Below are 15,825 nucleotides of genomic sequence, written 5' to 3' on the forward strand. Positions count from 1 at the left end.
CCTCAGCTAGGACTGGGTCCCCAGGAAGGGCACCCCTTCCCCCAGATCAGACCCTGGCACCTCAGTGCTGGGTGGCTGCTGAGGGCAGGCTCTGACTGGGGAGCAGGGGCTGGGGGATACACCTGAGGGATAACAGAGGGGCACAACCAGCCGAGGACAGACTCTGGGCCACGCTGAGGAAATGGTCTCCTTCATCAAGATCCTCACCGAGAGCTTATCTCCTCCCCTTCCAGGGTGGGGCCAGCTGCACCCCCTCGGCCCTTCACCACCCGCCAGACAGGGCTTTTGAAACAGGAAGAGTTTAAAGCGATGTCCCACCTGTGACTTGGTGACATGCAGGACTGACTCAATACGTGGATCACTGACTTCCAACTTCTCTTGAAAACTCAGAAAGTCTGTCCATGCCGGACCTGCATTCCTGAGCAGCAGCAATCCAGGGAGCTGGGTCAGGGGTCAAGGCTCCCGTCAAATGGACACGCACACTCACCATGCCAGGGCCCCACCAGCCTGCTTTGCTCGCACGACCTGCTGGTGAGCTGGGCATGATCCCTAGAGAGTGCGAGCAGGACCTCATCAGAGTTACCGCGAAGCCCTTGCAAGTTAGAGCTGACCTTTACGAATCGGCTGACCCAGGCACTCGGGTCTCACAAGCGTGGTGACCTAGCCTGGGCCCTACCGAGTGTCATTCAGCAGATTGAGGAGGGAACTGGCATCTCTGTTTTCAACAAGCTCCCCAAGTGATTCTGAGGCACTTCAAGTATCAGAATCAAATCCTCCTCGTATCATCGCGAGGCTGACATTCGGCTGTGACATTTGGCAGGAGCAAGGCCATGTTGGTTGTTAGTATATTGAAGAAGGCCTGTACTGACAGATGGATAGTAGGTGCTCTGGGCTCCCCACGGCCTCTGCCCCACTCCTGTGCCCTGGCCCTTTCTCCAGGTCCTCCCCATTGCTCTGCCCTCTAACAGCTAACAGGCTAAGGCGGGGGCAGCTGAGACCTACAGCAATAAAGCCCTCCTTCATTCTGATTGGCTAGTGCCTATGCTATATTGGTGGTTACAGAGCATGACTATTAGCCTATTATACAGAATCAGGCCCAGCAAGGTCACTCAGAGGTTGAGGGCACTGTTCTGAAGCCCAGCAGTCTTCCCACCACATCCTGGCCACTATCCAGCCCTCGACGGCCACCTTCACCAGGCCCTTGGCTTAGGCAAGGAGCTGACTCGAGGGGGGGCATTTCCCTACTCTCTGCTCTGCCTCTTTCAGCTAATACTTTCCCAGGCATAAGCAGTGCCCTCTAGCTTCCCACCTCCTCTGGCAGGTTTGGCAGGTGTGGAAGTCATTTGTTTCAGTAACGTGAGCAGGCACGCACCCTCACTCTCTCACCTGCCTCTGTCCCCACAGTGCAGCCCCACAGCCCCAAGACTCACATCTCAGGAAGTGAACAGCTGTGGCAGGTAGAACAGCAAAGTGCTAGCAAGCGTCTTCCGCCTGGGAGCAGGTGCTTAGCAGGCTGGGCTGTACCGGGGCCAGCAGCTGCCACCCCTGAGGCCTCCCTTGTTCTCTTGAGGGTCAGGACCCCAGTCCTGCTTTGGCTAAGAGAAGGGAATACTAGCACTTGCAGCAACCCCTCGGGCGGCTAAGAAACACAGTGACTCAGGGAATGGGTTTGGCAGAGGCCTCAACTCCGGGGAGCCTCACAGCGAGCTGATGTCATTGAGAGGAAGTCTTGCAAGGACATTGTGTTTGAAATGGAGCAACATTAAATGATGGAGCCATCTGTCTGCCAGGCCTTAGGATTGTGTCCCAGACCAGAGCAGAAACGAAATGTTCCCAGGACACCCTTCTGTCTCCTGACCTGCGCTCTGACAGACAGAATGCAGGGGAGATGGGGTCAAAGATGACAGCGGTGGGGGCAGGCACAGCAAGTACAGGGTGACCTTCCATCCATTTGCTCATTCCACCACAGCTGCCCATCACCCGCTCCAGACCAGACTCCGTGACAGGCCGTGGGAGACTGTGGTTAACAGGATAGATAAAATACACGTGGGCCTCACAGAGTGCTGTTTCTCACTTGTTTCTTCTGGATTTGGGGCTCCTTGCTGCTTTTTTCCTTTTGATTAATTAAAATGTTACATATATAATTGTATATGATCATAAACAAATAACCAGGTACCTACCACCTAGCTCTTTAAAAATCAATAGTTATCAATACCTGAAGCCTGCCGTGTGCCTCCCCCATTCTCACGCCTCTCTCGTCTCCTCCCCACTTCCCTCAGAACCGCCGTGCTGAATTCCATGCTTGTCATTCCCTTGTAAGCATCCCACGCGAACCCTAAGGAATTTCCAGGGCAGCTCACAGAGGCGCTCAGCAAACACTAGTCCAAGCAGCCTGCAGCCTGAGGCCAGAGGCGCCCTGCCTGAATATCTGGACTCCCACCTGGCTGCTGTCACTGGGATTCTGAGACTTTGATTCACTGCTGGGAATTGACATTTTGATGCACTGAGCATGTCTGGTTTCAAGAAGTTCTAGTTTAGAGGGATTTTTACAAGAATTCTTCCCAAAACTGCTGTTTGGGGAGAACTTGCTGCTCCTAAATCAGGAAAACATGGGTTGTGCCTGTGCGCGAATTGTTGGAGTATACACAGGGCTTCTGGGCAACTGTCCTCTAGGCCTTGCCTGGAACCTGGGGGCAGCTGACGGCAGAAACCAGTTTCTGAAACCAGAATCTGGAACGAAAACAGATCTTGCTGCTGTTGACAAATTCTCATGAGAACCTTGTTGAGTATTCGGGGCAAAGCTGTTTCTGTCCCAGACTACAGATCAAAACACTGAAAGCCAGAATGTTTCAGGGCATTGCTCAAGGTGACACAATTAGTTTGAGAGGGCAGGAAGACTCAAAACAAAACTTTCTCTGACTTTTATTATCCCAGCAATAACAGCCCCCATGCCCTGAGCCCCGACTATATGCCAAGCACTGTACATGCATCATGCTACCTACTCCTACCCAACTGTGTGAGGGGAGATGCTGCTTTCATCTTATTTTAGAGATTAGAACTAAGGCTCAGACACCCAGTGACCACAAGTTCAAGGCAACAAGGTCCGGAGCCCAAATTATCCCACGTCCCTACATCGCTCTTCTTCAGGAGCAGCTATAAGCACATGACGTGGTCGAGGCTGGAGAGGATGGAGAAATGGATACGTGTTGCTGGGACCATGGGATAAAGGTGGAGATGGGGTGGGAGATTGTCTGACTTGGAGTCAAGCCCTCCCAGCGAAAACTACCCCTGCTGCAAGGCTGGCCAGGCACAGTCAAGCAACTAGAAAAAGAACCGAAGTTTGCAACTTGGTTGTGGATCATTGGCGTCAGCACACGACGGTCATTTTGCATTCCCTACATTTCTCCCTGGTCATGAGTTTATTTCTGATTTTGCCTGTCCTCACTCTAAGTGATACAGAGCAGTCCCAGAAGAAGGGGGATATGATCTGCAAAATAACCTCCCACTTTTATCTTCTCTGTGGATCAAGAGGTCTCACGAGCTGATGTCTTCCAGTGTTCCATGCTGGTATTTATCCAAAGGTCAAAGGCAATTGCTTTTGGGGGTAAATGCACATCCACACATGCAAGCTAATTATGCAGATAGGGTCGTTGCTAGATGGACAAGAGCTGCAGCCTGGGAGGGACTAAAAGGATGCCAGCCAAGAGCCAGAGAAAAAAGCAAAAGGCATTTGCAAAGGCCATTTTGTGCATCCTCGGTTAATGCTACTAGAATCAGTGCTTGCATGACTCACTGACTTGATGAAGGCCTTTTGCAATGTCAGAGTTTGAATGCTGTAGATCGCATGTGTCCTAGAGGTCAGAGCCGTCCATGAAACAACACTCTGAACCATCAGAGCGGATCATAAAGCTATTTGCACACAGGAGACCCTCCCAAATAAGGAGAAGCAAGTTTGAATCAAAACGTGTAGAGAGGTGGCAAAACATCTGGAGAACCAGAGTAATCCAGATAAAGATTGCCTTCCAAGGGCTGCACGCAGATTCCTACCCGGCCTCCCCCAGTTCCTCGGGGACTTGGAGGGAGCTGGAGAACCGCACCGCATGAAGACGACGTGTGAGCCACGGCCCGAGCAAGCACGGGCTTCACGACGGGCCGGGCAGGCACACAGTCAAGGGGCAACACTGCTGGGAAGGGAAGGCCGGTCTTAGATATCAAAATATTTCCAAATTGCCCATTCTGCCTATTTTATGCGTAAGCTGAATTCTTTTTCAGTTGAAGTTGTTCTTAGATGTTGGCAAATCTGAGAGCTGAGGCCATCTTCATCTTGTAGGCCTACCACAAAAAATTAGATTTTTAAGTACGAGTCAACAAAGATTTGGAGACAGCTGTAACAGCTCCAGCTCCTGTTCACTAGAATGTTACAAGATACGGAGAAGCAATATCATATAGCTGGGGTGATGGGTTTTAGAGCCAAATTATCAGGGTTTTCTTTCACCTTTATCACTTACTGGTTGTGTTTCCTTTGGCAAACGACTGAGGAACCTTGGGAAAGTTACATCACCTCCCTAAACCTGTTCTGTCGCCTGTAAAATAGGGTTAGAACCTTCACTTCATAGGATTCTCCCAGGGTTAAACAAGATCACGCATGTACAGCTCTAAGCGTGGTACTGGGGACATCGAAATGTTCAATAAATGGTGGCTATTCAATAAATGAATATGGAAGCACAATTCAAAAACAGAGTGTAATGAAGAGCTAGGCTCTGTCCCACAGAAGGGAGAGAGGGGAGTAATTGGGGAGGGTTTTAGTTGTCGGGGAGCTTCAGTGAGGAGAAATCGGCTCTGAAACCTGGTAGTGTGGAGAGACATCATTAATGTGGAGAGGAAAACATGGGCTCTGGAATCACATGTCCCAGGGTTCAAACCCTGGTCCCACCACTTCTTGGGTGCCTGACCCAGGCCAAGTTAACACACTTCTGTGAGACTTTCTTCACACATCTGAATTGTAGAAACAAGAGGCAGTGCTTCTTAGGGTCGTTGGCAAGACGAAGTGAGACGGGTCGGCGAGATGCTGGTGTGCAGGAGGGACTCTAGAAGCGGCAGTTGTTGGAGGAGTTTGCAGGGAGGACAAAGCCTTGAAGCAGGCGAGAAGGACAAATGCTTCATGTCAGAACAGTCTTCCCAGCGGCTGTTCTTTAAACGTCAGGTCTGAGTGGCAGTGGCAGGATGGCTAAGAGCACAGGCAGTCAGGGGACCAGGATTCAGACCCAGGCTCTGTGCTTCCCTGTGTCACCACGTGCAAGTCACTTGATCTCCCCAATCCCTAGTTCCCTTCCTGTGAAGCGCAGGCATTAAGTGTGCTTTCCTGGAATGGGCTGGGGGAGGTTAAATGAGATGAAGTCATTAACACAGTGCCAGCAACTAGAAAATGCTGTGTGATGGTAGCTGTGGTTAGTACGTACCTGCATTTTTGCATTCAGCCCTCCCAGCCATCCCGTGAGTTAACCGTTGTTGTCCACAGTGCACAGATCAAATAGCGAAGGCTCAGAGGGTAAGCCATTTGCCTGAGGTCACAGTAAGGAAGCGCTGGGGCTGGCTCTGTAAGACTACAAGCCTCCGCTTCTTGCTCTCTTTACCTCTCAGGTGAGCTGGCCAGTGGTGCTAAGGTTGAGATGAGAGGACCATTATTTTTAAATGCATCTTATGGCATAATCCTCACCAGTCTTTTCTCTTCTGGTTGTCCCCACCACCTTCTCTGGTGAAGGTTTCAGGCTGAGGGTTTTCTGTGGCCCTGGTTGTAGCCCTTGGGCATGCACTGGTGCTGCCCCTCTGCCACTTGGAGCTTCACCAGGCTGACCCGGTTCATGAAATATCCGTTCTGATTTGCAGGCAGGTCCAACACAGACATGCTCCCAGCTGGCTGGTGATTTCCGTAAGAGCCCCTCCTCCTTGGTGCTAATAAACAAACATTAAATGTTCCTGGCACACTTTGTGTTTCAGCAAATGCCTGTGTTGAACCCCTGCTGGACACACCATTATGGCTGAGGGGCCCCAGGCCACCAACCTAGCTCGCACTCCTGCTCCATTCAAGGTCACAGAATGATTTCTTCCCAGGAAGAAATCAATGTCACCTCATTTGTTTACTTGTTTTCCTTCAACAAATATTGCTTGAGCACCTACTTTGTGCCAAGGCTCTTCCATACACTTGGGAAACGGCAGTGAGCAATTAAGTCATGTCCTGCCTTGTGGAGGGGAGTAAATGCCAAACAATTAAGCACACAGGATTATTTCTATGTGACAGACCGTATGAAGGGAACCAAGTGCTGGGTCAGAGAATGGCTGAAGGCTAAGAGCCACATTATGCAGGGTGTCTCTCCAAGGCGCTGACGTTTGGACTGAGACTTGAAGACTGAGGAGGAACTAGACATACAGTGGGACACAGTGAACAGCAACCAGCTCAACATGTCCGGGAAATTCATCCACTTATCAACAATTTTTGGTCATACAATAAATGTGCGTCGAATGAATGACTGGAGAACAGATGAATCCTTTTTTCCTGCCAAGAAGGTCCTTTGCAGGAAGGATGCTCTTATGGGAGATGCCACAGGCGGAGAGGCGGCTCCTTCCCTGTTCTCCAGCCCAGGCCCCATCCCTGCAGCATGGGGCTGGCATGGGCACTCGTGCTCCGGGATACGGGATCTTGGCACACATCCCAAAGGGACTGGCCCGCACAGCTTTTTTTAAGCAATGGCTGGGCAGCAAGCAAAAGAAAGCTGCCATTTTTCTAAGCAGTCACAATGGTTGTTTGAAATTGGGCAGACAGGCCATGAAATGTCATCTGCTTTGCTATCATTAGGATGTTATTTACTGAATTTCCACGCTCACTCACTCATTCTGAAAATACTTACTGAGAGTCTCTCTCCCCACCCGTCCCTCCCTTCTCCTTCTCCTACTCTTCCTTCTTCTCCCCCCTCTTTCTCTCTGACTCTGCCCCCCTCTCATTCTCTCCTGCTCAGCGCCCCTCCACCTTCCTCTGGTACAGCACTCAAGAGCCCAGGCTGCAGAGCTGCAACCCTCGAGTTGCATCCTAAGTATGACTCACTGTGAGAGTCTGGGCAAGTCACTTCACCTCCTGGAGTCTCAATTTTCTCATCTTTATAATGGGAATAATAATAGAGGCCATCTCACAACAACCATATAAAGTAAATACTGAGCTGTTATTATCCTCATTTTATAGGTTAGGATATAAAATTTTAAGAACACAACTTAGGAAACTGAGACTTAGGTTTTTAAGGCAAAAGGGACTCTAGCAATGAATGTGACAAGGAGCTGGTTTAATGATCTGTACCTACCTCTAGGGTTTTCAGTTCCTTGAGATAATCAAAAAGCAGGATCACAATAAATAGCCTTCAGGAGGTCTCTTAATTTATAATACTTTTGAGCTAATAATTATAGAACCCCTGCTACATGCCAAACACTGTTTTATGTTCTTTACTTATATTGACTGATTTAAAAATCTCACCACAAACCTTACAAAGTAAATATGACTACCACTCCCATTTTACAGATAAAGAAACTAAGACCTAGAGAGAGGAAAATAATTTCCTCAGGGTTACACAGCTAAGAATTAACAGATCCTGGGAATAAACCCAAGCCACCCGACTCCAGTCTATGCTGCTAACCTCATTCAAGACAAGACACAAAAGCTTTTCTGCCGACATCAGGGTTTTCCATTTCAAATAGACTTGTCCTCTGAATGCTCAGTAAACGAAGAATCATTACCTCCCTGACCCCAAAGTCCCTGGACTGCAGACGCGGCACCGATAAGGGCTGCTGCATGGAAGTGCGTGACGCGGCCATGGGTAAAGGCCCGCCTCCTGCCGCTGCGGGGATTTTCGGGTACCTATTACGTGTCAGTCGACCTTAGAGCTGAAGTTCTTTCTGTACCGCTTAACACAGCCTGGAAGGTCAAGGGTAACGTGGCGGCCGGCCTTCCTTTGGCCGTCGCTTCATGACTTCCCTGCCCTTGCGATTCCTCCCAGAAATGCTACATCACGGCACCTGCAGGGAAACGAGCGAGCCAATCAGCAGACCCCCTCGGGGTCCCGGTGCAGCGCTCTGAAGCGGCCTTGGCAGACGCGCGGACGCCGGGCCCGATCTGCGCATCAACATGGCCGTTTCTGGGGGCGCTGCGACGCGTGTCCAGAGGCGCATGGCCAGCGTCGGCGCCGCATCACTTCAGGCGCAGGGAAGAGACGCAGATTCTGTCTACACGGATAATTTCACTGATAGGTCGTGAATTAGGATGAAACTCCTGCCCACGTGTGCTGCTATGTAGCAAAGACCCTGACTCCAAATCCGGTGTGATTCACTGACGGGGCAGGATGCCGAACGCGTCCTTGCGATCACAGACCCTGGCTCGGTGCCTGCTTCCCATGCCCGGCGGGGGGCGGCCACCCGGCCCCTCCGCCGGCTCCACTTGCTGCGGTGCTGGGCGAAGCGCGGCCGCCAGGGGTAAGCGCGGCCGCGCCTTTGCAGGCCCGAGAGCTCAGGGCAGCTCCGGCTGGGGCCCACGTGCCGCCGCCTGCTGCGGAGCCGGGCCCCCCCAGCACACTCGCCCCGACACGCGCAGATCACGGTCTGCCTTTGGAGAGTGGGGGCCGGGGGAATTCTCCCCGATCGTGTTCCCCACAAGCTTCGCCCACGAGATCTCTCCCACTCCATCCCACAAAGTACGGGGCTGCAATCATTACACCTTCCGCAGACAGACAACTGGGCTGTCACATCCGCGTGAGGCCTCGGGTAGAAAAGACATCAGGCTCCGGATGAAAGAAGCTGGAGGAAACGGACAACTCCCCCTCCCTCTCGTTTCCTGTTTCCCTGGCGTTCCACGGGGTCTCGCTTGTGGACAGACCCTAGGGCTGGGTCTCGGCAGGCGAGCCCTTCTGCTGTTATCAGGCCAGCTTCCCATGGTCCTCTCAGCTTTCTCCTGTCGCCCACCAGGCGGTCAGTTAGAGCCTCGCGGGCACCCAGGAGGGCGGGCAATGGGGAGGGCAGCCAGCGCCTGTGACACGGTCCAAAGGGCCCGGCCTGGCAGGGAAGGGGGGACACTGGCATCATCACACATTTGGGGATGACAGGGAGGCAGGCTGAGTTTGCCAATCAAATATTTGAGGGCCCGGAGAAATTCTGGGACTTGTGAATTCTAACTCTTTATTTTTGAAGAGATTTCAGACTTCCAGAAATGTTGCCAAGAGAAATGCCCTTTAGAGCTGGGTTCCTTAGATATTAATTAGATCTCAACATTTACTATGTCTTGATTCTCTCTGCCTTTCATATATATATTTTTTTTATCTACATATATATATAGATAATATTAAATAAAAATGTAATATGAATTATACATGTAATTTTTCTGCACCATCTGAGAGTAAGCTGATCGAGTGCCCATTTATCCCTATGCATTTCGTTGTGCATTTCCTAAAAACAAAGATGTGCTCTTACATAATCACAGTACAATTACCCAAACTAGGAAATTAACATTGATACAGTACATTAACTAGCCTATGCATCTTATTCATCTGCCCTAATTTGTCAATTGTTCTCTTTTCTTTTATAGAAAACAATTTTAATGTCATATCTAGGGTCCTATCTAGGGCCAAACACTGCATTTAATTGTCCTATCACTTCAGTTTCTTTTAATCTGGAACAATTCCTCAAGATCCATTGTCTTCCATGATCTTGGCATTTTGAAAAATGTAGGCCATTTATTTTACTGAATGTCTCCCAGTCAGAGTTTGTCTATTTCTCTTCATCATTAGACTCATTTGGGGCAGTAATGGGTGATCGTCTTTACCATCAAGTGTGAATCCCTACGTCCATACTATATAAATAAATAAATTAGGGAGAAGGAGAAGCTCTTCCTTACAGAAGAATGCCAACTACTGACTGTAAAAGGAATGATGGCATGTTTTTAAGCCACCACTTGGCAGCCACTATGGTAATAATAACTGATTTGAGCAAGAATTATCGATGGATATTCAGACTAGTGGGCGACAGCCTGAAGAACTCAGAGTATCCTCACAACATACTTATTAATCACAAAGGGGGAAAATAGCAACTTTTGAGTGCAGAAAACCAGGTAGACAACCACCTTCACCAAAAGACCAAAGTTTGCATCACCAGTATTGGGGAAATTGAGGACATTAACCTCGCAATACAATGAACTAAGGATATGACATCTGTGCAATGAAAAGACAAAATCCTCCCCAAAGGGCTCAAGAACTTTAAAAAGCTATAGTTCTTCCCCACCTGCATTCACACTAGACTCTAAAACCCTTCTCACCTTCACAGGCCCTGCCTTGGTAAGCATCCCAGGGGGAGCTAGAAAGGGCTGGGGCACCGAGGAGAACGACTGACCTGCTCGATGTGAAGAGAGCGTGTGGGCCCTTTAACGGGCCCTGGACATCAGGGTGGGACAGGAACCCCAGCGGGCTGGCCTCCAAGATGAAAGGGTCATAGGAGAACAAATCAATCTGTCGTCACCCACAGTATCAATGAGTGGCGGGCCAGGATGGAGAAAAGCACATGAGTCATGTGCTGTTCCAGGTTCCACCCCTCCTGCTATTCCATTCTGTCGTTGAATCCAACTTTATCTTGCTGATTCCTCACATCTTGACGCCTGACAAATGAGAAAACTAGATGTATGTCAAATGCCTTCCAGCTCTGTGACCGCCCCGTCTCTCCAGCTCAGATTGAGAGCAGTGCAGGATACGGCATCATATTCTCCTCAGGTGTTGAAGCCAGATAGGCCAGTGCCTCTTCACAGTGTCCCCAGCCTGCAAGCCCTCCCTGACTGCCACCAAGCATCCTGCATCCCTCCACCACATCCTGGTTCTTTTCCATTCTAATTCCAACTGTCTTTCCCCTCTGACAACTTCGGATCCAGGGGGTTTCTACTAGAACATACTGATCAAGGAGGTAAGGACTCGGAAGACAAAGAATCTCAGAAGAAAAATCCACGGTGTTACAGAGATGCTGTTTCAAGTCTAAAGATTTAAAAAATCGGAAGAACTGTGCATTCGTTTTTGTTCAGAAGTAAGTCATCTTAAAGGACAAGCCATTAGAAGATATTCTACCCCTGGTTTTAAAAAACTCTAATTTAAAATACAAATTTTAAATTATCTGTGCTAACCAGAGAGAGACATGGCACAGAATCTTAATTAGTTCAACCATTGTGGAAAGCAGTATGGAGGTTCCTCAAAAAACTAAAAATAGAAATACCATTTGACCCAGGAATTCTATTCCTAGGAATTTACCCAAAGAAAACAGGATCCCTGATTCAAAAAGACATATGCACCCCTCTGTTTATCGCAGCACTATTTACAATAGCCAAGATACGGTAGCAACCTAAGTGTCCATCAGTAGATGAATGGATAAAGAAGATGTGGTACATATACACGATGGAATATTATTCAGCCATAAGAAGGAAACAAATCCTACCATTTGCAACAACATGGATGGAGCTAGAGGGTATTATGCTCAGTGAAATAAGCCAGGCGGAGAAAGACAAGTACCAAATGATTTCACTCATTTGTGGAGTATAACAACGAAGCAAAACTGAAGGAATAAAACAGCAGCAGATTCACGGAACACAAGAATAGACTAGCGGTTACTAAAGGAGAGGGGTGGGGGAGGGTGGTTGGGGAAGGAGGGAGAAGGGGATTGAGGGGTATTATGATTGGCACACATAATGTGCCGGGGGGGCACGGGGAAAGCAGTACAGCACAGAGAAGACAAGTAGTGACTCTGTAGCATCTGACTACGCTGATGGACAGGGACTGTAATGGGGTATGTGGGGGGGACTTGATAGTAGGGGCAATGTAGTAACCACAATGTTGCTCATGTGAAACCTTCATAAAATTGTATATCAATAAAACCTTAATAAAAAAGAAAAAGCACATGCTACCTTGATTATCAGAGACGATAAGAATGTAGCCCTGTTCGGGTATGTTGCTGTTCTCAAGTCCAGGATTATAGTTCTGCCCTGAAGCATCCTCCTTTCATCCAGCCCTGCATGTAAGAGGGGCAAACAGCACCCAAACCACCAGCAGAGTAAGGATTGTATTTTCTGGTTACAGAAATGTTTCCTTCTATGCAAAAGTGTGCCCTGCAGGACTCAAAGTGGCACACAGCTCAATGGGATGAATAACTTGGACCTCTTACCCACACCCTTCTCTCAGTTCACCCCAGGGGAAGGCGACAGTGAGCAGCAGGAAGACCCCGAGGCTCGGCCCTATCTGCCAAGTGGGGGGTGAGAATACGAGCTGCAGTGACCACGGAAAGGGTGATTCAGTGGTGCTTCTCACACAAGGTCAGTGGGGTGGGGGGGAGGTGCTCCCAGAGCCCAGGCATCCCTTTTCTCTCAACTACTGGGACTAAATGCCGGTCCCATTTCCTCTGGGACGAATTCAGCCTTGGTTGGCTTCTCTTTAGCCTCAGCAGCAATGATCTATAGAGATGCCATCTTCAGATCCTGACATCTGCTTGCTTGTACCATGAGGGCTTGGAGCCCATCCGTAAGTAGGTTTTAGTGACTTCATTTTCCAGAGTGAAATCACAGCATACCAGAGACGGGAGGAATTTTACTTTCATAGGTGATGAGTGGAAAGGTTACGCACTGGCAGGCTGCCCACACACAAGCAAGTTGTATGAACTGGGCAGACAGCCTGACTGGTAATCCCCAGAAACCACTAGGCACGCCGGCTAGTCGTGGCCTTGTCTTCAAGGCTCTCTCTCTCAGATTCTCCTCTTCTTGTGCTGGCGCCCCCTCCTCACACTCAGAGCAACAGGAACCCACCACCCCTAATTCTTACACTTGCTGTGTTTTGAGTCTCTGGGAAGTTTCCATGGATTACAGTGGAGAGTTTCGTGAAAGCAGCTTTTCCTTTGAACCCGTTGAGCCAATAAATCAAAATTTTCTTTAAAACACAAAATGAAGAACCTGATTTATTCCCAGCCAAACCTGGAAGCTTCGGGAAAGCTCCCCCATTTCCTAAACTTTTCATCTCTGGACTGTCAGTTCCAACAGAGAGATTCCAACTAGTCACGGGTCAGAAGCGGAGGAGGCGGTGGTGAAGCAGGCAAGGGAGAATCAGAGCGACAGGAGCTCAGCCCAGAAACTCCCCCTGGACCGTTTGCTGACCCCGAAGTCTTTCTTTCATCTTCTACGATTGTTGTTTCTTATCACTACTTGTTGGGCCAGAGGGAGGCGGTGTCGTCTAGGGTTAAAAAGAGAAGAGAGAAAAGGAAAGGGGAGACAACTTCGCCCCTCTGTGGAAACAGAAGCAAAGATGGTCTAGACTTTTGTGTCTCTGCTTGTTTTTTTAAGCTCAGTGTTTTTAATAGACTAAAAGAGAATCTGAAATGAGCTAATATGTATGTGAATAATGTTTGTAAAAAGGGTATATACTATGTCAGCCAGTATGGACAATTGCATAAATAAATGTTAGATATATAAAATATATAAACATGTATAGTTATTTCATAGGGCAGAGGACACTTAAGGACTTCCAAACTGTTCATATCTTTGTTCCGAAAAGTTGGAGAGTCCCAGGGCTGGCAGCTTATTTGCCTAGAATATTCCACCGTAAAGCCAGGCAGTTGGGCGGGGGTTTGTTTGTTTGTTTCCTGGTTTTGTCACCTACAATGATCTGCATGGATCACTCTGAAATGTCGTGTGTGTGTTGGTGGTGTTTATCCACATGAAGTCACTGGAGATCTGTTCCACACACTGCATCTTAGAAAACCAAAAGGAATTTTCTTGTGAAAAGAAAAATACACAGAGCATGCCTTCACTTTTGGGCAACTCACAGATACCTATTGTAAGTCTGAGGAAATGGGAAGTTTAATATTAGAGTCATTGTCCCTCACTTAAATATTTGGCGTTGGATAACTTTTCTCCTGGGAAGGAAGCACATATTTTGAAGTTCTTTTATCTTGGACTTGACACATTCTAGATGAGACTAGAAGTCAGGGCCCTGAGGGCCACTCTCTACCATCTGTCTTCAAAGAACTAGCCACGTGTCAATTCTCCGTTTTATGTTCCATGACTCAATGGCAGATGCAAAGCTGCTAGACCCAAAGCTCTCCTTGCTGTGTCTGTGGCTCCGATGAAGTGCTGAGCTTGCTCTCTGCCGCCAGGACGGATCAGAAGCAGCAGCCAAGGAACAAAACGGGGGAGAGGCCCTCCTGCAGCTCTTCCGTCCACCGAGAGCAAAACCGCACGGGAAAACCGTGCCTGAGACGCATCTACATAGTCTCCACACCGAGGAGCCGACCGCGGGGAACTGGAGGGGGCGCCCCTCGGTCCAAGGTGCTGGGAGCCTGTGCCGCCCTGTGTGCGCTTTAGCATGGAACAGTAAAGCAGGGCTGGCTGTCCGTCAGGCCCGGTTTTCTGAGCAGCTGGCTTGCAGCCGGGAGAGCTTCATCGCAGTTCAATCATCCCATTGAGCATTTGACTTTCCCAAAGGGCTTTGGCTCCTGGCAGCTGCCCTGGACATCCAAGAGGGAGGGCTGCGACGGGAGGAATCGCGGTCGGACGGGAACTGCCTCACGTTAGTGGGGGTGTCTGGGGCAGGGGCAGGTGACACTCACTCTCCACGCCCACCAGGCTGAGATCACCTCCAGACAGCGAACGCCTCTGCGTGTACGACCACAGGGGCCCAGGAGGGCCTTGTGGCCAGAAGCCTTCTCTGCTCACTCAGTGCAGCAGTTAGGAGCACAGCCTCCGGAGCCGGCATGCCTGTCAGTTACCTGCTGTGTGGCCTTAGGCAAGCTGCTTGACCTCTCTGTGGCTCAGGTTCCTTTTCTGGAAAATGCAGATATAATAGCACCTTCCTGGGAGATGTGAAGGGTTAATTATCTTAAAACATGTAGAGCGCTCTGAACAGCACCTGGCACGTACAAGTACTCAATAAAACCAGTTTCCCACCTTCATTACATTTGCCATACGCACCATCTGTGTTATTTAATATTTCTATTTTGACTCAATTTTCATCTAAAATTAAATTGAAAAGTTTACATCCCATTGTAAATGGGAAACTAGTACAATTTTCTATGAATATAAGGCAGCAGCACAATAGTATTAACAGCTCATAGGTACTGAGTTCTTGCCACCTGTCTGGCACTGTGCCAAGCATCCTGACTCTGCTAAAATCTTCAGTGCCCTATAAGGTCGGTACTGTCATTTCACAGATGAGGACTAAGGCATAGAGAGATTAGCAAGTTTGCCTGTAGTAAATGCAGGAGGCAGTTCTGGCCTCGGAACCCCAGTTCCTCAGCGCGGTTCTGTGCTGTCAGCCTAACAAGAGCAGAATTCTGTTCACGTGGTAGATGGGTGGTGCATTCGCCTCCTAGGACCGCTGCAACGAAGGACCACAGTCGGGGTGGCTTACAGCAACAGACACCTATGCACTCACGGTTCTGGAGGACAGAAGCCCAAAATCAAGATGTGGGCAGGGCCGTGCTCCCTCCAGAACCTCGAGGAGAGACCCTCCCTCGCCTCTCCAGTGTCTGGCAGGCCCAGCTCTCCTTGGCTTGTGGCCGCATCACTCCAACCTCTGCCTCCAGCTTCGCAGGGCTGTGTTCCCTCTGGGTGTCTGTCTCTATGCTGGGTCTCCCCCTCTGGCAAGGGCAGCAGTCATTGGATTAGGGCTCCCCTTAATGACTCCTCTTAACTGAATTATATCCGACCTATTTCCAAATAAGGTCACATGCACAGATACCAGGAGTTAGGACTTCGATGTATCCTTGGGGAGGGGGAGATGA

Source organism: Manis javanica, chromosome 14 (assembly GCF_040802235.1).
Source record: "Manis javanica isolate MJ-LG chromosome 14, MJ_LKY, whole genome shotgun sequence".
In the NCBI taxonomy this organism is placed as follows: domain Eukaryota; kingdom Metazoa; phylum Chordata; class Mammalia; order Pholidota; family Manidae; genus Manis; species Manis javanica.